Source organism: Cnephaeus nilssonii (genome assembly GCF_951640355.1).
Source record: "Cnephaeus nilssonii genome assembly, chromosome: 3".
Lineage (NCBI taxonomy): Eukaryota > Metazoa > Chordata > Mammalia > Chiroptera > Vespertilionidae > Cnephaeus > Cnephaeus nilssonii.
The window spans coordinates 61192932-61215435 of record NC_137074.1 but is presented as its reverse complement, the minus strand read 5'-3'; positions in this window follow the sequence as shown (position 1 = coordinate 61215435).

Sequence of the window (22504 nt, the reverse complement as noted above, 5' to 3'; positions counted from 1 at the left end):
TTAATATACACATTGATGTATAACATATACATAAATATACATATAGAGAGAGCATTTTCCCCAAACACTCAGAAATACTCAAATCAAAAAACAACAGTTCATAGAGACAAAAAGCAGACTAGTGATTACCAAGTGCTGGTTTGGGGAGTTGTTGTTTAGTATGTATAGAGTTTCAATTTTGCAAAATGTAAAACTTCTGGAGATGTGATACACAACAACGTGAATACACTTAACACAGAACTGTATATTTAAAATGGTTAAGATGATAAATTTTATGTTATATATTTATCACCACAATTAAATGTATATATTCTGAAGTATGGGATGGAATCCTAGGAATTCTGGCTTTACTAAAGTTTCCTATATAAAAAAGATAATTATTTAAAAACCTGTGGTCTAGTATTTTAGAAGAAAAATTTATTTTTTCACCGATATCTACTATTGATATTGCCTGAGACTGGGTGGTACTCAGAATTGTCTGTATCTATGTTTATATTTCCCTGTAGCTAATGGAGAGCCATGGATGAATTCATGTGTTAACTGTAGAGTGGAGCCTTGATGGCTGGAAGGCCTTTTTTATTTCCTTTCCTTCCTTGTCTTTCTGTGTGATTTACTGCTCATATATTCTTCCACCAGGAGAAAGGTTGAGCAAAAATAAATTGATATCTTTCCTTGTAAACAAACAAACAAACAAACAAACAAAACAAAACAAACAAACAAAAACAGCAGTGAACAAGTTTCCGGAGCACACCACGGATGTATACATATTTGTTAAGCTTAAATACGCCTCTCAGTTGAGTCTGAAATTTGCAGCTTAGGAAGAAATGGTCAGAAACAACTCAGCCCTTGGGCATAGGTACATGAACAGAGTTACCAAAATAGAATAAACCAGTGTGTATTTTTGTTTCCATCTGCTGATGTGCACACTGTTAGGCAATATCAAACTTCAAAGGACTGCCATGCTTGCCCAATAGGTTTTGAAAGCAGAACATAATTAAAAGGCTTTTTCCCCTGAACACCTTGCCTCCTTAAAATGTCGAATATAAGATCCAGTTGGCATGCAAGCAGGACCCAGGTACACCATAGTCCATCATTTCGACTTTCAACAGTTTTCCTATTATATAAACATAGCAAACATATCTGGAGGCTAAGGCAGGGCTATAAAAATGTTTGGCACATGCAAGGGAATTTGAGAGCTAGCTTAGAGGCACAGTAAATAACAGAAACATTAGTTATTTCAGTTACTGGAAAAAGGGTAACCCATGGCTTATTTTCCCCCAGCCCCTATTTTCTCCAGTCTACTCTAGGTATAATCTCTCTAGACAATTATTAGGCCTGATATATTTGAGAAGGTTCCTCAGAGATGAAATGACAATATAGTAATACCTTTCAAATTCCATGCTAAAGACAGAGATCTATATTTTTGTGTTGCCATTCACTATGGAATGGACTCCCCTTAATCCCAAATTATTTTGCAGTTAGCATTTTAGCTGCCAGAAGGTAATGTCAAAAAAGACAGACCGCTTAATGAAAAAGAAAAGTTAATGAACTAACAAGGGAGCCATAATTACTCCACAAATCAAGGGAAAGATGGAATGGTTTCCAAGGGGGAAAATAGATGTATCAAAATGTTTTTTTCTAGAAACTCAAAGCAGTGTGTTTGAAAGACTAAACTTTGGGGGTGGGGTTAAGATGGAATGACTGATGATCACATTACTACCTATAACCTCAGAACAATTACATATCACATTGTGTTCCTGAGTAGAGAAGTAACAAGAAAAAAAGACAAAAAAAGGTCTATTCTTCTCCATCAGGTGAATGGCTTTCCTGCCATATGGCATTAGGTGATACAAAGCTGATGCCAGTGACTTGGGAGCCCATTGTGTGTGTGTGTTGGGGGGGGGGGGCTTTTGGAGGAAGCATGCATGCCTGACACCTGTCACAAAACTCAAACACCGTGTTGGCATATTTACAGCTAAATTAGAATGATTTAACCTTCATTAGCCCCTACCTGTGTTGATGAAGGTACAGAGAGTAATTTAGAAAATTCTGGGAGGAAGGAGGCCTTGATTCTAGACTTGGTGGTATTTTTGGGAGTGGACCAAACACTGCTGTCTCACACTTCCATGCTGTCAGACTTGCTGCCCCAAATCCTATTTATTTGGAGACGGTGAACCTGAAGTCAAGGATACCTCATGCTCTCATGTTTCCCGTAGAAAAATAAGATGAACTGTCATTTGACAGTTTTTTTTTTATATAAAAATGAGCAGTCTAGGATTTATGGGGCAAATAAATGTTGTGCCAGAACAGCTGGCAAGCGTGAGTAAGAGCGCAAACCGCTGATAAGTTATCTGCAACCTCCCACACACATACTGTGAGCTGCAACTCAATAAGTGGATGATTACAGAGGTTATGAGAAAAGTAGAAATAAATACAGTGAAGTTTAAAGAACACCTGGTATGAAAGATACCTTGGTTTCCAACAGAGACCTCTGTTTCCTGGGAGGAAGTTTAGAGTAGGGGTTAGGAGGGCAGGCTCTAAAGATTGACAGCCTGGGTTCATAATTTCATATAATCAGTTATGAGCTGTGGAGCTGGAACAAGTCACTAAACCACTCTAAGCCAGAATGTCCTTATCTATACAAAAGGTTTACACTATTTCCTGCCTCATAGGGTTATTAGAGAGAAATAAATAAGTTACTCCTCCTAAAACACTCAATGGCAGTGTGTATGTAATGCATAGTACGTGCTTAATAAATACTAGACATTAATTGTTTCATTAGTAGTGCCTATGGTTAGGCATATTCTGATATATGATGCCCCTGACTATTTTGTTGTCCCAAATGTTATCCATTTTAATTGAAGGCAGAACAGCTACTAAATGTGGAGCCCATGGGGAATCATTATAGAATATACTATGGTTTTAGACTTGTTAATACTCTAGGTGGAAATATTTCTTTATAAGAAAAAAAACAAAACAAAACAAAAAACAGGTTCCTGGAATGGTTTAACCATCACCTTATTTCTAGGGACTAATGCAAATAAGTAGAACTTACATATGTTTTTGAATATTCTACACACAAAAAAGGACAGCGGAGCTAATCTGACTTATTTAGTTTCGTAACCTTTATGTGTGGTCCCATTGGAGTCATGCTTTCTCCAGGTCTGTGTGAACATTGCATTGCTGACTTGAACTTTTATGAAAGGAGAAAATGTTCTGATAAGAAAATGCAAGTTAAGTTGTTAACGTAACAAGTGCTCTGAAAAAAATTACATAGATTCATATACACATTGATTAACTTAATAAGGCATATTAAGAAAACCACATCTACAAATCCAGTTTTAACCAGAGCTTCAAAGTCCCATGGGATCAGTGTCCCAAACTGTATTGCTTACCACCAATGTCTAGCACATACAGCCTGCCCAATAATAACCGGCAAATTGCTGACTTCTCTATGTGTGTGTGCAGGTGATATTTAGACTCCAATGATAAAGTTTACTTTGTCATATTTACAATATGCTCCACTAATAGCCACTATTTTGATGAACCACCTTATGTCAGATGCTTTAAAGATACTATTCCTAATCTGTTTTTACAGATGATAAAAAATTAAAGGTCCAATGAGTAGGAGTTGGTTGAGTTCAAGGCCGCATAACTAGAAAGAGCTAGAATCAGATGTGAATCTCAATATCCAAATCTCTGTTCATCACTCCATGATACTTTCCGACTCATTCATGTTTCAGCTCCTCTGTGCCAAGATAGGTGGCATGAGTTAAGGTGTACATAATTGCCTCTTCTATATGTTATTTTTATCCCTAGGAAAACATTAGTGCTTCCTATATGCAATAGGAAGCACTAATTATTCCCTTTGCATACCCCATTAAATAAAGTTTTATGCTAGTATGTAGCATAGGTAATTCTCCTTTAATGAAATAAGTGCTTTTATATTTAATGAGTTCCAAGGAATATTTTTACTATTTAGTATGTGTTTAGTTTGACAATTTTTGCATAGCCCTTCACTCAGCTATATTAGCTTGGCCAAAACAGTTAAACATTACTATTTATGAACTCTGTTGCAACATTCACCCTGAAAGCCAATGGTTTTCAGCTGTAATGGATCTTTATTTTCATAACGTTTTATCACTCTAAGACATATTATTAATAAATTATTATTTCTGTCTGTTGGAAAAAAGCCAGCATTTGTTTGATGCGCATAGGTAAATATTATTGGGTTTAATATGTAAATAAGGAGGGTTTTACCCACCCTTTTAATTATGAGGACATTTGGAATTCAGTGGTACAGAAACCCATCTGCAGTCCTGTCCAAAGATAATTGTTTTAGGTGGCTTGTGGCTATTAAACCTGAATCAGACAGTAAAATCTTCATTCATTTTTGGTTGCAGTAAAGGCCAAATGGAAGTCCATTTTCTGAAAATAGCCACATAGTTAAAATTCTCCCAGTAAGAATAACAACATCCAGTAAAACGAAAACTTTTCTGGAAAAATGTCTCTAACCTTACATATATGAAATATACCAATAGTTTCTCAATATAAATATTAATGAATTAGTGATCCCCCATAAGATAAACTAGGTATATAAGGGACTAACTTCATTTAAGTAATCAACACATATTAAGAAAATTTGCCATTAATGAAAACTTAAACACAAAAAGTATAACATGAATTCAAAAATAGTAATAGCAATAATCATATCTTCAATTTGTTGGTACTAGTAGCTTACTGTGTGATGAGTCCTATGCTAAGTGATTTATATTCATTAATTCATTTATCTATAGTTTATTCCCACAAGGCAGATACTATTCATATCTCCAAATAACTCTGTCTCAGATCAACACAGATTAGAATCAGCAAGGTAAAGCAACTTTACTAAAATCACAGAGTTAGTATGTGACACTTACATGACTCTGACTCCAGGGTATGTAAATTCTTCATCTACAAGCATTATTAAGTGGTACATGTGGGTGTGTAAACTCTTTTATGTATGTATGTATGTACATATGTATGTATGTAATTTTATAGCTACTAGTACCAACAAATTGAAGATATGATTATTTTTTAAAATTTACTTTTAGAGGGAGAGGAAGGGGAAGGGAGAGAGGAATAAAACATACATGTGAGAGAAAAGCATCTATTGGCTGCCTCTTGGATGCCCCCTACAGGAACTCTAACTGGAAACCCAGGCATTACCCTGACTGGGAATCTAATCACAGCCTTTTGGTACTCAGCATAATGCCCAACCAATTGAGCCACACTGGCCAGGGCAGGGCATGCAAACCCTTAGTCCACATGCATTATTAAATAGTACAGGTCAATGATTTGGATTCCAAACTCCAGCCTTAGGACAGGTGCTAATTCTTAAACTTTCAGCAGTGTTCAGGTAAATGACAAAAAAAAGGATAAAAATGAAACATTTCAAAAAGCTAAACTTTTTTTTTAATTATAAAGAGATATACTGCTTTCATGTTTATTTTCTTTTGAAATAATGGTGATGAAATCTGGTAATCTAGTTTCATTTTTTAAAATATACATATTTTGAAAAATTAAAATATTGAAAAACAAATGTCATTCACGTTAACAAACAAACATACTTGCAGGAGTAAAAGGGGGAAAGGATCTTCAAGGCACTTCTGTGAATTGGACAGGCCTGAGCTGGTGTCTGAATGAAGGATCCCTTAAAAATGCTCAAGGATGATAATGTTAAAAGATCAGCCAGAAGAGAAGAAGGTAGCCTTGTAAACAATGGTTTGGATGTGGGAATAGCAAAAATTGTTAGGAGCCTAAGTAATTTGGAAAATTCAGAGAACTAGCAAACTCTGAGGGAGTCAGAGCTATATTATTTGGAGATATGGTGGGTTAACTATTAACTTGTTTTTGAACAGGTTGAGTTTGTGTTGAAGGATTCAGGTGGGAATATATCTAGTAAGCAATGCAAGGAAAACTGGTGACCCGATCAGATAAAAACTGAACTATTCAAGGTGAGCAATGTGGTCTGTTTCCACAGCAAGTTGAAGGGTCGGCCTTGACACTTGCACCCTGTGCTTCACCTCCTTGGAGAATGAATTTAGGTGAAATTGTCACTGCTGCATTGGCTTGGAGTGGGGCACACCCTTCCCTTCTCATTCTAGCCTGAGACTTAATGCACATCTTTTCTCTGAATTTTCAATTCAGAGTTAAGATCAGGCTGGTCTATTCCTAAAGGATTAAAGGCTCAGGGTAACAAAAGGGAAATTAACACAAAGTATATAACATATAATTAGATCAATGACTTTTCAACCTCTTTTGGGCATCTTTGGGAATCTGATAAATCTCCTTCTATATACACACAATTTTGTACTGCTGTGGAGAAAGTCCTCCAGCACACGTAGACTCCTCAAACGTCAAAGCCAGGAGTGAAAAAGAAACTTCAGAGATTCAGGAAGGAACATCTTAGGCTGTGTAAGGCCCATTTTTATCTGTGTATGATTGGCCCAGGGAATATACATTCCCTTCAGTGATATTTAACTTGTTTCCCTCCTCTGATCTAGGGGTCAAATCTTAGTTTATGACTCCCAAAGGCCAATCATTGAAAATACAACACAATAAATTTAAAGTAGGTACAAGAAACACACGTGTGTAGTACAAGAGTGTACTTTCATCTTAGAAATAGCCTAATTAAAACAGGGCTCAGTGACACCCCTTCCCCCAAATCACAAAGGCCATAACAACTCAGAATACATTCAAATTAATGCCAGTCCAAAATTTTACTTTCATATTGCTGACTAGTACTATTGTTCTGTACTGATTCTTTTTTTCTGAGGGAGGAAAAAAGAAGAGCTTACACTGACAAATTCAAAATTTCTTAAAAGCCCTCCTTCCCAACATCTCTCTCCCCAAAGCTCCTCAATTTCCTCTTACTTCATTCATGCTCTCTCCTCCAGCCTCACCCTGTCTTTCCTTAGTGTCTGCATGTTGTTTCCTATGAAGAGATATCTAGTTATTCCCCCCTGGAGATAGGCAGCTTCACCCATATTCTGAATACTTCACACAGTCCCTGGCACTTAATAATTTTTTAGTGTATATTTGTTGAATAAATGAATTGAAAAGTTCTGATTGGATTTCAGTTGGAGTTAAGCATTAGAAACATTAATTGGAGAAGATCCCTGAGTGCCAGAATGCCAAAGAACCACATACAACACACTGTGTGAAGTTCTCCCTGATATTACTAAGAAGACATACCTAAGGAAAGATTATCACAAAAAAGGTATATAGGGCAAAAAAATCAGTTGTGCCACACTTGGACCTTAGAGAAAAAAGGAAAAAAAATGTCATGAGAAATTAGCAATTGGAAAATAATTTAAATACAAACAGACCATAAGGAGAAACAATCCAGGAGAAGAGGATTAAAGAGGAAATGTTCAAGGTCAATAGCATATCACTAATCCTTCAGATCAGTGTTTAATCAAATGGAAGAATTTTATTTCAACCTTTATAATCAAAGTTTCTTCATCTTGTATGATTGGCAAAGAGGTTGGTAACATTGCTAAATTAGCATCTAAATCTTCTGGTTGATAAGGGCAAAACAATGAAAAATAATCTGACTTTATTCATAGCCCTGAGAACTATTTTGTTTATTTCATATGCATATGTGATTCTAGTGTGTGTGTTTTAAATAGTTCACTTCTAGGTTAACCTATAGGAGTTGTTTTTCAAGAAAGAATGAATTGTTAAATGTCCAAAACTATTCCAGTTGTGAATCTACATTTTAATAGATATTATGAATTAACCTTCTAAAGTCCTAGCATTCAATCTGGTGAAGACAAATCTCATTACCAGTAATAATTAACCTGTATTATGAATTAATCATCTGTGAAATTTCAATTAAACTTCTGTTTTTAAAAACATAAAGACATTTTAACCAAATAAGAAATGGTTTTATTGTCCAACATATTTAAATGATTAAGAATTTGCTATTAAATAAACAACACCCTTGTTTCTAAAAAAAGCTTAAGTGAACATTGGATATTATATCTCATTTTATAAAATTACACTAGGGGCCCGGTGCATGAAATTTTTGCAATGGGGAGGGTCCCTCAGCCCAGCCTGCCCTCTCTCACATACTGGGAGCCCTCAGGGGATGTCCTACTGATGGCTTAGGCCCGCTCCCCATTGGTAGCGGACCTAAGCCGCAGTCTGGCCTCCCTTTGCGGGAGGTGACTGGGCTGATCAGGGGAAGGCTCCAGCCCCATCACCCCGCTGCTGCAGCCACTGCCAGTCACCGCAGCTGCCAAGGTGTTTTCATCAACACAGACTCCAGTCCCTTCACCATGAAAAAATGACAACTTTCTTTAGGCATTTCCAAGATGTGTCTTTCATAGGATATGACATTTCTTTCTTTATTTTTCTTTTTATCCTCACCTGAGGATATGTTTCCATTATTTTTTTTTTCCTTCCCTCTGATCCCAGGCTTGGGCAAGTCTCTCTCCCCCCCCGCCCCCACCCCTCTAATCGCCAGCTTGGGCCACCCAGGCTTTAGGCTTGGGCAGGGGGCCCCGCCCCTCCCATTTCCAGCTTGGCCCCTTTCCCAAGCCTAAAGCCTCCGCCTGAGGGTTTAGGCTTTGGCAGCCCCCCCCCCCCCCCGCCCCTCCGATTGTGGGCTCGGGCTGCCCAGGCTTTAGGCTTGGGAAGGCTCCCCCCCCCCCCATACCTTGATGGCTCCTGGGTGCCTAGGAGGTTCCCAGGACCCAGGTATGTATGCAAATTAACTTCCATCTTTGTTGGGTTAATTTGCATACTCACTCTGATTGGCTGTGGGTGTAGCGGAGGTACAGTCAATTTACATGTTTCTCTATTATTAGGTAAGATGTCTGATGTTTCAATTAATATCATATGAAAATGCAGGGACATGTAAGCCTTGAGAGAGAAGAGCTGAAAAGCTGAACTGTGAGTGAGTGTGTGTGTGTGCGCGTGCGCGTGTGTATGCACGTGAATATGTAAGATATTCATTAATGGGAATCAGGAAAGAATTTCAGAAGCTCTCCCAGATTCTGCTGAGAGTAGAGAATAAACTCTTTTATTTATCCTTTTGTTTCCCCTTTATTTGAATCACATTCAGGCACAACTTTAAAATTAGTGGTGTCTATGGGTATTATCAAATACTAGAGGCCAGGTAAACAAAATTCATGCACAAGATGGGGGAAGTTCCATCAGCCCAGATTGCAACCTCTCGCAATCCAGGACCACTTGCTCCTAACTGCTGGCCTGCCTGCCTGACTGATCGCCCCTAACCACTTTGCCTGCCTGTCTGATTGCCCCTAACTGCCTCTGCCTGCCTGATCACCCCTAACCACTCTGTCTGCCTGCCTGATGCTCCTAACCCCACTGCCTGTCTGCCTGATAGCCCCTAACTGCTTGCCTGCCTGCCTGATCATCCATCACCGCCTCTGGCCACGCCCCTGCTGCTGCAGCTTCATCCGAAAGGATGTCCAGAATGACATCCAGAAGATCGTTCAGCTGTCCAGTCTAATTAGCACATTATGCTTTTATTATTATAGATGTTAATTTCTTCAAAGATACCCAACCATGGTATTCTCAAATGAATGCTCACAATAGTAATTATCAAGTGGCCTGATATATAAGAACCAAGATCTTTATTTCAGTCATCTCTTAATAATGAGAAAAGGGGAAAAGAGTTGTTACTGGTTAAAGAAATCCTAAAATGCAAATATTAGGAATCCCTCATTTACTTCAGCTAAGCTTTAGACTTCTCTTACTTGATCATTACACATTATTTAGACCCCTAGCAAAGCAGGTCATGGCTGGTTCTCTTCTACCTGCAAGGAGTGTCATCTGGTTGTATACAATGAGTTTGCTCACCAGTTTGGATGTAGAGTCAACTTTATTCTGTCTTCCTACAGAATAAAAGTATATATTTAGTCCCAGCTTACATTCCTGCAAATCCTCAAAGAAGATAGCATTAGAGTCTGTAAAAAGATCAATCATAGATGCAATCCACAATTACTCAATAGAAGAAAACAACTCTAACAACACATGGATTATAAATAATAGGTCACCAGAATTATATCCTTGTAACAATAATGTAATAAGTAGATACAGTGTTCATGGAGCATACCAGGCTTTGACAACTTTCTTAAAATTGCTCTATCAACTTTTTGAAGTGTTTAAACTTTATATGGTTAGTAGTGAGAAAAGACTTTTATTTCCTTATTGAGGAGGAAAACAACAAACTTATTCAAAATAAAAAAGAGATAAGAGAGAGGCTCCTCATCCACTGTTTTTCTTCACTCCTGCCTCAAATAGTTTTATTAAATGCAGAAAACATTAAAAACCTCTCAGATATACTCTTTCTTCAGATTAAAATTATGAGAAAAACCAGAAGCCATCAATTGGTTTACTCAAAAACCTTTTGTCACTTTTCTAAACGTTTGTTAAGATTGAGATCTAGTTAATTCCAACCCTGCAAACAATTTTTGGTAACACTAATAAAGGATACATAAAAAGTCACCGTTTTCCAAAATCACCTTACTATAAGCATATGATTCTTCAGCTCCTGAACTGAGATTTGGGTTTGGAGCCATCTTCACTTGTATGAGAAAAATGGGTCTATGAATTACCATGAAGCAAATTGAAAAGCACCCTAAAGATTATAAATAAATAAATCTTTCCAAATGCATTGGATATTTGTTGTGGATATCATGGGTTAGTTCTCAAATTGTATTTCGTGTTCTTTCTAGAATACTCTCCTATAATCTCAAGGTGAAAAAGCTATAAACAGAATTTCCTAGACTTTTTTGTAGCTATATTTTTATATGTAATTTAGATTTCTCCAACTGGAGCACTTCAGTTAGATTTAGAAAGCAAAGGAGGAACTGGAGGCATTTCATTGCTTGGTAGCATTATTAGCAGAGGTCCCAGTGTCCAGTTACTAGCGTCCTGGGTGTTGTGAAGGTGGGTGAGAAGCGTCCTCCTTTTGGAACAGTCTTATATCAGATGTACAATGGTTCAGGACCAGTCAGCAGCAATGGGAACTTCCTGAAGACATTAACTGCTGGAACTAAAGAGGAGGCACTACTTCCCTTGATGTCATGGTTTAATGATATGTCTTTAGGTGTTGTTGTTTTTTCCCCTGCAAATCCAGTCTAAAGTCTATTGCTTCAAACCAACTATGGGTTTTGTAAGCCTTCATTTTTTTTTATAAAGCCCTTTCTGTCTACAAAAGCTCAAGCAGATTCTATTCTCTGCAACTGAATTTGAACAAATAGAATAAAGCTAAAAAAATATCCTATATTCAGAACAGCATTCAATAATCTTACCTAATAATAGACAAACATGTAAATTGACCGTACCTTCGCTATGCCCATAGCCAATCAGAATGACTATGCAAATTAACCAAAAAAAAGATGGTGGTTAATTTGCATACACAGGCGCCCAGTGCCTGTGTCCCAGGAACATCCTGGCACCCAGGTCACTGTGAGGTAAGGCCTGGTGCAGGAGCGAACCCCCAGTGATCGATCACAGTGAGCTGGGGCTCTGTTCCTGCTCCAGGCAAAATCCAGAGGCTTTCAGCCTGGGGCAGGAGCGGACCCCCTGTGATTGATGGCAGGGAGATGGGGCTCCACTCCTGCTCTAGGCCAAACGCCTGGTGCAGGAGGGACCCCCTGTGATCGATGGCAGGGAGCTGGGGCTCCGCTCCTGCCCTAGAGACTTTTGGCCTGGGCAGGCCTGGGCAGAGGCAGAGCCCGTGATCAGAGGGAGCTGGAGGGCCCCTGCACAGGCCTAAAGCTTTGGCCAGAGGCTTTAGGCCTGGGCAGGGCCCAGCCCGCAATTGGTGTGAACTATAGAGGAAACACCTTTTCTGACTGCACATTGGCTAAGCTTCCTGTATGTCACTGGTAATATTCTTAGTAACTTGGGTAATAAGAATCCAAAAAGGTGATCTAGGGTTTTTCCACCACACTCTGGAGAAAAAAATGAAGGTCCGCTTCTGGAGGGCTAAGAAATGTCATATCCTGCCCTAGCCAGTTTGACTCAGTGGATAATGCCTTGGCCTGCCAACAGCAGAGTCTGGGTTTGATTCTGATCAAGGGCATGTACCTAGTTTGCAGGCTCCTCCCTGGCGGGGGCCCAGATCAGGGCTCATGCAGGAGGCAACCAATCAAAGTGTTCCTCTCACTTTGATGTTGCTCTCTGTCTTTGCCTTTCTCTTCCACATTCTCTAAAAGACAATGGAAACATATCCTCAGGTGAGGATAAAAAATAAATAAAGAAAGAAATGCATATCCTATGAAAGACACATCTTGATAATGCCTAAAGAAAGTTGTCATTTTTTCTTGGTGAAGGGACTGGAGTACATGTTGATGAAAACACCTTGGTGGCTGTGGTGATTGGCAGTGGCTGCAGCAGTGGGATGATGGGGCTGGAGCCTTCCACTGATCAGCCCAGTTGCCTCCCACAAAGGGAGGCCAGACTGCAGCTTAGGTCCGCTCCCCATGGAGAGCGGGCCTAAGCCGTCAGTAGGACATCCTCTGAGGGCTCTCAGTATGTGAGAGGGGGCAGGATGGGCTGAGGGACCCCCCACCCCCAGTGCATGAATTTCATGCACTGGGCCCCTAGTGTTGTAATAATTTTGTGTGGTGGCAGATGGTAATTAGACTTACAGTGGTGATCATTTTGTAATGTATAAAAATATTGAACCACTTTCTTATAAACCTAAATCTAATATACTAGTATATGTCAACTATAATTAAAATTTTAAAACCCTACCTTCAGATTAAAATTATTAATACATCCTTTTAAACTTTTCCTGTTTTGTATCTAGCACCTTGAGCTTTGGTGAAGAAATTGCCCTTTCTACTCAGAAACTGGTTGGCTTAATTGAGTAATCAATTTGTAATACTCTTCTCAGGCTAGGTCAGTGGTCAGCAAACTCATTAGTCAACAGAGCCAAATATCAACAGTACAATGATTGAAATTTCTTTTGAGAGCCAATTTTTTTAAACTTAAACTTCTTCTAATGCCATTTCTTCAAAATAGACTCGCCCAGGCCGTGGTATTTTGTAGAAGAGCCACACTCAAGGGGATAAAGAGCCGCATGTGGCTCGCAAGCCGCAGTTTGCCGACCACAGGGCTAGGTGAATAAATGCCCTGCCTAACTGTTAACCTGGCCATTTAACCAATGGATAAAGTTTTCAGGTATGTGGACGTCAGTTTGTTTCCATAATTTTATTTTTTACTTATTTTTGAAGTACTTTATTTAATGTCAAAGTGCATGAAATAATAAAAAGAGATGTTGCAAAAGTATATTTAATGAGCTGGAAAAATGTTCTTGATATATCATTCCTTATAAAAAGCAGGATATTAAACATACATGAGAGGGATTCAATTTTTGTAAAAAATGCTTACATATTTATCAAAATGGACTGAAATATACCCAACATATTAACAGTGGTCATTCTTGGGTTATAAGTGATTTTAATTGTCCCATTTCCCCCTAGTAATAAAGTTCTCACACAAAAATGCTGCTAAATCCATTTTCAGCTCAGAGGTAATCAGGAAGAGTCCTTTCACAAAAAAGGCTTGAAAAGTCCCCTCCCAATATCATCACCCGAATATAGAATGCAATTATGAGTAAGAACAGAAAAAAAAGTCTTGGACTACACAGATTAGGAGACGGGGCAGACATTTTATATAGTTTTTCTGTATGAAAAATGAGTGCAGCCAAATAATAAAGAACACATTTTGAATAGTAAATAATAATGAAAGTTTTCATAGATCTCAGAGGGAAGACATAGCAGAGCAATGGGCTGCCTAGGCATCTGTACTTAGATGTATCAAGGAACACTCGGGTCAAGAGCCAGATCAAGCAGGACAAAATTCTCATGTCTCATCTGATTGCCAATTCTTACTTGTTTCTGGGAGAAAAAAAACTACAGTGTCAAAGTCCAAAGATTTTCTTTCCTTGATGTATATACAATTTTAGAGTAAGGAGTGTTTCCAATTCTACTAACAGTTTCTCAAAAAGTTAGATATTTTTGTGTGGTCTCCAGATGAGTAATAGTCTTAGCATTTTCAACAAAAAATAATTGGAATGATCAGTCTTTGTCTATTAGAATTAAATTTCTTGTATTCAAATTAAACAAAAATGAGGCAAGGAGTCATTACTCCAAATGCTGTTATAAGAAGAGTAATTTTTGGTTAGGTGTGTTAAGTATTGCATGTACATTAATTCAAGCACATTATGCTTCTTGGTACTCTATGATCAGTTAAAGTTTATTTTTAGGCAATTGGTCAAGAGAAGACAAAGGGATATTTCTGATAGAAATTAAAACACCAAAGGATTAAAATATGGAACCAACAAGTATAAATTCCCAGTTATTTCTAATACACCTGAATAAGTAAGGTGTATTTTTTGCCATATAAAGCAGAAGTTGCCATAAACACACACACACACACACACACACACACACACACACACACACACACACTCTAAAATAATATAGACAGAAAAAGGTATAAAGAAAAAAGGAGAATATTTCTCCTTATCCAATGTTATAGTCTGATTGTTAGAGGTACATGATTAATTTCCGTAGGAAATGTGGAAAGTTTCAAAACTTTGAGAGACTATGGCTTTGTGTGTATGTGTGTGTGTGTGTGTGTGTGTGTGTATATATATATATATATATATATATGATTCTTTTTTTTACAAATGGAAGATTTAGAAATTGGAACTTTGAAACTTCTTCAGACTTTAGGGGCATTTCTTACTATATTTGATTTTTCTTAGAGATCCTTTTCAACTCTGTAGAGTTGGAGGCACAAGATGCTCCCAGAAAAGAAACGAGGAGTTGGCTGCCTATAAAAGAAATTTCTTTCTTTTCTATTTTGGTTATACAGTGAAGGTTATAAGTATAGAAAGGAAATAGGGATTCAGGTATTCTCTTAACTAGAAATAAAATAGAGCAAATAATTGTAGGTTCCCTCAAATAATATTTTTTGAAATCTTGAATGGGGTCACATAGGCATAGAAGGTTAAAGAAATACCTACAGAGCTGTCCAATCTAGCTTCTTGGTTATACATCTAAACAAAGTGTCACCAAACATTACTACATACTAAGTGGCTTTCTCCTTCTGGTCCCTTATCATGTTTTCAGAATGTGTATAGAACTCCCCAATGTGATCTTATGCATTGTTCATGCTTAATATGCTCTGGGTAAGGTCTACCTCTCATGTTTCAACTGGGATGGATCAAACTAGTGACAAAAAACTTTGGGCAGAGGGTCAATCTGTAAAACTAGGTTTTATAATACAAATGACTCACATTTTAGAGAAATATTTTATCAGCTTGCCTCAATAATTGAAATTAATGAGATCATAAATAATTTAAGACATAACTGTAGGAATTGGAGACATCTACTTTCAGAATACTTAAAACAGTCATGACTAAATACCAGATAGCTTCTAGAATAGCATTAACTATAAAAGTAACAGCAGTGAAGATAACAACAGCCATAATACAATAATAATGATACTAATCCATTTAGGGTTTGTTTTTTCTGCTGTCTACTATGGCAGCTGGTCTTTTTTGAAACACCTCAGAACACTTCATCCATTTTACTCACAGTATAAAGCATTTGCTATTTTTGGATTATCGATTCATATTCTTCCTTCCTTTAAAAGTCCATATACTTTTCCTTCATATCCCCTTGATATTTTCTTGATATGGTAATTTAGTCCTAAGCTTTTTTAACTACAGAAACTCTGAAAAATGAACAGTCCTTCCTTTGGAACTAGTGTTCTCATTGTTCTCATGGCCATCTCAACATCATATGAGTCCCTGTAGGAGTTTTCCAGACTATGCAACTCATATAACATTGATGGAGGATATATTTTTTTTCCTTACCTTCCTCTGTGTCATGTATTTTATGCTTATACCTAGCTTCACATTAATTTTCACCTGCTGAGTATGTTGTGTAGCTTTCATATTCATCTATTAGTAGCTTTCTAAAATATTGTCATATTTTATTGCTCTTCAGCCTCCTATATAACTACCTTGAGATTATCATTTCTCCAAGTTCTTTCTTGAGAATGCCTTCATTTTTCCTCATATTGATATATTTCTCATTCTCCTGGGCTCTCACTCACTCCTTTTTTCTCAATGCCCCTTCTATGTATTGCCACTTCCTCCCTGGTATTCAGCTTCATCCACTCTCAGTCCCAATGAGTTCTCTATCACCTTCCAAATAAAAACAAAAATTTTCTGAAGATGAATTCTGTCTCAGTCCTGAGTCGGCAATTGCAGGACTAGGTGGGACTGGTTTCAGCCTTGTAGATGGCAGCCAAATCAATGTTTCTTCACACAAGACGTGATGACAAGTGAGACTGGTTTGGGTAGAAGCAGGAACTAAAAAGGCAATGAGGATGTAACATGGAAACTATTTGTTGAACAAAAGGCCAGCCTCAAATGAATGACAGAAAAGCACAGTAAGAAAAACAAAACAAAACAAAAACATTCTCTTAATAAATTATGAAGGAGTCATTCCCAAACAGATAATGTAAAATATATGGACACAAAGAGATGCATCATAAAGGAGGGATAAAGTGACATCAGAGGAAAGGTGGCATAAGGGCACATCCATCCTCTCTCCCTAACATTTCAACAAAATAACCACTTATAATTCAACAAAGAAGTCCCTGCTCAACACAGATGCATGCATGAGAGACCTGCCCATTAGAACAACTAAGGTGGGTTCCTTGAAATAAGTGGGGAGACGAGAGAAGGGAGGGAAGCCAAACAAGTCTACAGCACAACCGTGTATCTGCAGTGCACCTGGGAACTGATGGCAGCAGTGGGCATTTTCCTCAGCCAGTCTGGACCAACAGAGCTAACCCAGCAAGTGGATGGCTGTTTGGAATAGCCACTGGAGTGCTGGTATTGTATGGTCTTGCACACAAACAAGGAGAGAGTATCTGAACCCTGGGGGCTCATTGTGAATGGGATCTGAGTTGCATTCTTAAGCTGTGAGTCAGCAGACACCCTCCCTCCAGAGTCTCTCCCCTTGGCTGGCCTGGCTGCTGGTTTTCAGGCAAAGAAAGTAGATTGCAGAGCCCTGCCACTGATTAGATTTCCAGGTCTCATTTCCGTTGCCCTTGGATTGTTTTCAGGAGTGTATTTTCTGTAGTTTTGCATTTGTATTTTCTGTAGGCCAAGAGCTGTTGCAGTAGAAACACAGTTTCCCAGGAGGGGTGCTTGGGCTAGACCCTTGGAGGTCAGGAACTCCCATTACTATGAGGGAAAAACAAACCTCACCGCAAGCAGCACAGGTAGTAAAGCCCTAGGGAAGCCTGCAGAAGCTCAAAACTGTGAGGCCACAGAGGACAAAAAAGTCTTGCAATTCAGTGTCATCTACTGGAACAGAGTAGAAAGACCTCCTCAGAGATAAATGGGGAAAAAAGGAGAACAACGAATACCAAGAACAACAACGAGGACCAGAAAGACAATGAAAAATCCCCAGAAAATAGGCTACAATAAACAGAATTATGCCAGTTGAATAACAGAGATTTCAAGATTGCAGTTCTGAAAATACTCAACGAGATGCAAGAAAATACTGACAGGTAATTCAGCTCACTTAGAAAACAAATCAATGAGCAAAATGAGTATTTCTCCAAAGAAATCAAATTGTTAAAAAATAATATAGCAGAAATCCTGGAATTGAAGCAAGCAATTAAAGTAATTAAGAGTGAACTAATGAGCATAGAAAACAGAACCAACCAGTTAGAGGAAAGAACAAGTGATATTGAAGATAGGATTCAAGAAATGATGCAGAGGGAAGAAGAGAAAGACCTTAGAATAAAGAAAAACGAAATAGCCCTGTGAGACCTCTCTGATTCCATAAAAAAATTATAACATCAGAATCATACGCATAGCATAGGAGAAAGAGAGAGAGTGTGGAATGGAGAGTATTAAAACAAATAGTAGATGAGAACTTTCCAAATCTGTGGAAAGAACTAGATCCTCCAATCCAAGAAGCAAACAGAACACCTAGTTACCTCAATCCAAAGAAGCCCTCTCCAAGGCACTTTGAAATGAAGCTGATAAAAATCATATAATCTTGTCAATAGATGCAGAAAAAGTATTTGATAAGATACAACATCCATTTATGATTAAAATGCTCAATAAAATAGGAATAGAAGGAAAGTACCTCAACTTAATAAAGGCCATATATGATAAACTCTCAGCCAATATCATACTCAGTGGTGAAAAACTGAAATTTTTTCCCCTAAGATCGGGAACAAGGCAAGGATGTCCTCTCTCACCACTCTTATTCAACACAGTGCTGGAAGTACTAGCCAGAGCAATAAGGCAAGAGAAAGAAATAAAAGGCATCCAAATACGGAAGGAAGTAGTTAAACTGTCACTTTTTGTGGATGTCATGATGCTGTATATAGAAATCCCTAATGACTCTACCAAAAAAACTACTGGGAACAATAAAAGAAATACAGTCAAGTTGCAGGATACAAAATTAATGTACAAAAATTCATTGCCTTCCTGTATACCAACAACAAAACTTCAGAAAAAGAAATGAAGAAAACAATATATTTTGCAATCACAACCAAAAGAATAAAATAACTAGGAATAAATTTAACAAAGAATTTGAAAGACCTATATACTGAAAATTATAAAACATTATTAAAAGAGATTAAATAAGACAACAAAATGGAAAAATATCCCGTGTTCATGGATTGGAAGAATCAACATAGTTAAAATGGCCATTTTACCCAAAGCAATACATAGATTTAATGCAATCCCCATCAAAATCCCAATATCATTTTTTAAAGAAATAGAATGAGAAAATATCAGATTTATATGGAACCACAAAATACCCAGAATAGCCAAAACAATCCTGAAAAAAAAAGAAAAAAGAATAAGGCTGGTGGTATCATGCTACCTGACTTCAAAATATACTACAGAGCTATGATAATCAAAACAGCATGGTATTGGCAGAGAAACAGATACACAGATCAGTGGAACAGCATAGAGAGCCCAGCTATATAACACACATATATGGACAGATAATTTTTCACAGAGAAGCCAGAATGCACATTGGAGTAAAGATAGTCTCTTCAATAAATGGTGCTGGGAAAACTGGAAAGCCACAAGCAAACGAATGAAAGTGGATTGCAGTCTGTTCCCATGTACAAAAATTAATTCAAAATGGATCAAAGACTTAGACATAAAACCCAAAACTATAAATCACATAGAAAAAATATATATGTACCAAACTTATAGACCTGAGTGGTAGAGAACATTTTATGGACTTGACCCCAAAAGCAAGGGAGGTAAAAGCAAAAATAAATGAATAGGACTATATCAAACTGAAGAGCTTCTGCACAGTAAAAGAAATGGACAAAACAAACAGACAGCCAACCAGATGGGAGATGATATTTGCAAACCGTATCTCTGAAAAAGGTTTAATTTCCAAAATATATAAAGATCTCATAAAACTCAACACCAAACAAATAAACAACCCAATCAAAAAGTGGACAGAGGACCTGAAAATACACTTCTCCCAAGAAGACATGCAAACTGCCAATAGATATATGAAAAGATGTTCAACCTCACTGGCAATTAGGGAAATGCAAATCAAAACTACAATGAAATACCGCCTTACACCAGTCAGAGTGGCCATTATCAACAAGACAAGCAACAAGTGTTGAAGAGGTTGTGGGAAAAAAGGGAACTCTCATTCACTGCTGGTGGGAATGTAGACTGGTACAACCACTGTGGAAAGCAGTCTGGCAATTCCTCAAAAAATTAAAAATAGAGCTACCGTACACCCCAACATTCCCACTCCTGGGTGTATACCTGAAAAACTTGAAATCATTTATATACAAAAATATGTGCACCTCTATTGCAGCATTATTCACAGTGGCCAAGGGCTAGAAACAGCCAAAGTGCCCTAAAATAGAGGACTGGATAAAGAAAATGTGGTATACACTGAGTGGTCAGATTATTATGCGTTCAGAGATTATAATAATCTGGCCACTCATTGTATATATACAATGGCGTACTACACGGCCATAAGAAAGGATGCAATAGTGTCATTTACAATAACATGGATCAACCTTGAGAACATTATGCAAAGTGAAATAAGTCAAACAGAGAAAGCTAAGAACTGTATGATTTAACTCATATGTGGAATATAAAACTGAAATTTATGTACACAACCAGCAGTGTGGTGATTGCTAGAGGGAGGGGGGTGAGGGAAGAAAGGGGTCCTAATATGAGGTGACAGAAGGTTTGACTGGGTGGTGGGCACATGGTTCTATATACTAGTACAGATTTTGTAAATTAGTAATCCACACTTGTAACCTATCTGTTCATATTCTAGACTAATGTCACCCCAATAAAATTTAAAATAGTGAAAAAAAAATAAGAAAGGAGGGATAGACTAGGAACTGACTAGATAGGAGATGAGCACGAGAGAGCCTCCAAGCCTGTGTTACTTAAGCATTCCAATCGGGAAGAAAGAGATGAAATGCTTGTCACAAGTGCCTGAGGGCACTAACAAATACAGATGCAGGTGATAGGAAATGAGTGAAGGGGAAGACTGGTGTGAGTACTGTAGCTTATGGAGGTAGTGATGACTTGCCAACTCCTATGGATACATGCATCATCTCACTTAATTATCAAAGCATCCATATGAGGCAGATGCTATTACCTGCTGCATTGCACAGAGGGGAACCCTCAGGTTTAAAGAGGTGAAATGACTATTGCCAGCAACCTGTATTGGAAAAATGAACCTGGGCGGTCTGACTCCAGAGCCCATACTTCCAGCCACTTCTATGCCTAATAGTGGTGATCATGCTAAGTCAAAACAAAAGCAATTGAGGGAAGAGCAGTACAATAGGAACAGCAAAAACAGTAGCAAGAGTGGTTAGCACTGGTTTCTCTGGCTTTCTAAAAATTGTTGAGCATCTTCCTGAGCACCAGGCCAATATCAAATGATTATAGAAAAGCATGGTGATAAAAATAATATTACCTTAATAACTTATAGAGGAGCCATTCCCAGACTGATAACGAAATAAAATCTTTATTGTCCCCTTTTCCTCACACCGCAGTGATCCAAAAAATTGATTGATTGATTTTATTACTTTTCTAAATTAGATATTGTATTTGTGTAACTTTTAATTACTTCAATAAGATGATTTTAAAACTGTGCTTGTATGATTTTCAATCATGCTTTCTAATCATAAAAAGAAAGAAAAACTGGAAATGGTTCAGATAGAAAAAAATGTCAGAACAGACTACCCAACATGGCCTTTCAGCTGCTTATGTGCTTGGCATTATCTTTATGGCCTATATTATAACTGTGAATACTTCACTGCATATCTAAAACTATCTTAAGTGTGAACCTTCTCTTTCCCTTCCTTCCCCTTTCAATTACAAAGAATATAATATGATGTGTTAGTATAGAATGGATAGAAAAGACTTTTTCGTATACCAAATTGGCAAGTAAAAAGGGTGACTCGAGGATAAATTCAGCTTTTTTTCCAAGTGCTGTAAGTCTGGTAGTTTTTTCTCCATTTCTCAAATTTGATCTGTTACTTCATTGGCAAATTATTGTTAACAAAACTGTCCAAGTGGGGAATAAAATCAACAGGAAGGAGAAATGATAGGTCTTCTTTAATTATCATTAAGGAAAAAATGAGTATACACAGTTCTGGAGTGATTTCTTTCTAACCCATTCTAACCATAATCAGTCAACTCCTAAACACTCTGATTTAACGGCATTTGTGTAGCTACTCAACAAATATATTAGTTTTGTGACTCAGCACAAGTAACTACTAGTATAAGAATATAAAGATGAATATGAGATAGCTTTCATGCTAGAGGAGATAGGAACTTGATAGGAGAACGGCATGGCAACACACTTCTAGTACAGAGAGTATAAGTGAAATGTCGACTGGTACAAGTAAGGGGGAATTATAAGAAAGTGCTATGAGATTAGGACATGGTATTATATGGTACAATATAGTGTTGTGAAGAAAAAGTAGGGTTTCATGGGGTAACTTTTTTTGGCAGGACCTTGAAGTGTGTTAAATTCTGGACACATGGTTATGTCTAGGTGTAGGAAATAGTGTGAAAAAAGACACTGAGGCAAGAAAGCCTTTAGGAACAGTAGGATATACAGTATAGTTTGGCCTGAGAATTCAGTGTGTGATGAAGAATAAAGGCAGATACAAGGCGAGGTCTATAGCACTTCTTGGGCCTGGAACTGAAAAAAGAGTACCACTCTCTCAAAGCTAAGACAGTTTACATTAAAGTGAAAATGATACCTTTTGAATGCTTGGTTTCCATCATTAGTAAACATCCCTGCCTTGCCAGGGAGACTTCAGTTTAAACATTTATTCCTAAATTTTATTTTTCAGGGATGTTTATTAATGATGTTAATATTGGTAATAGAAATTTTCTTGGGGCTTGATTTGT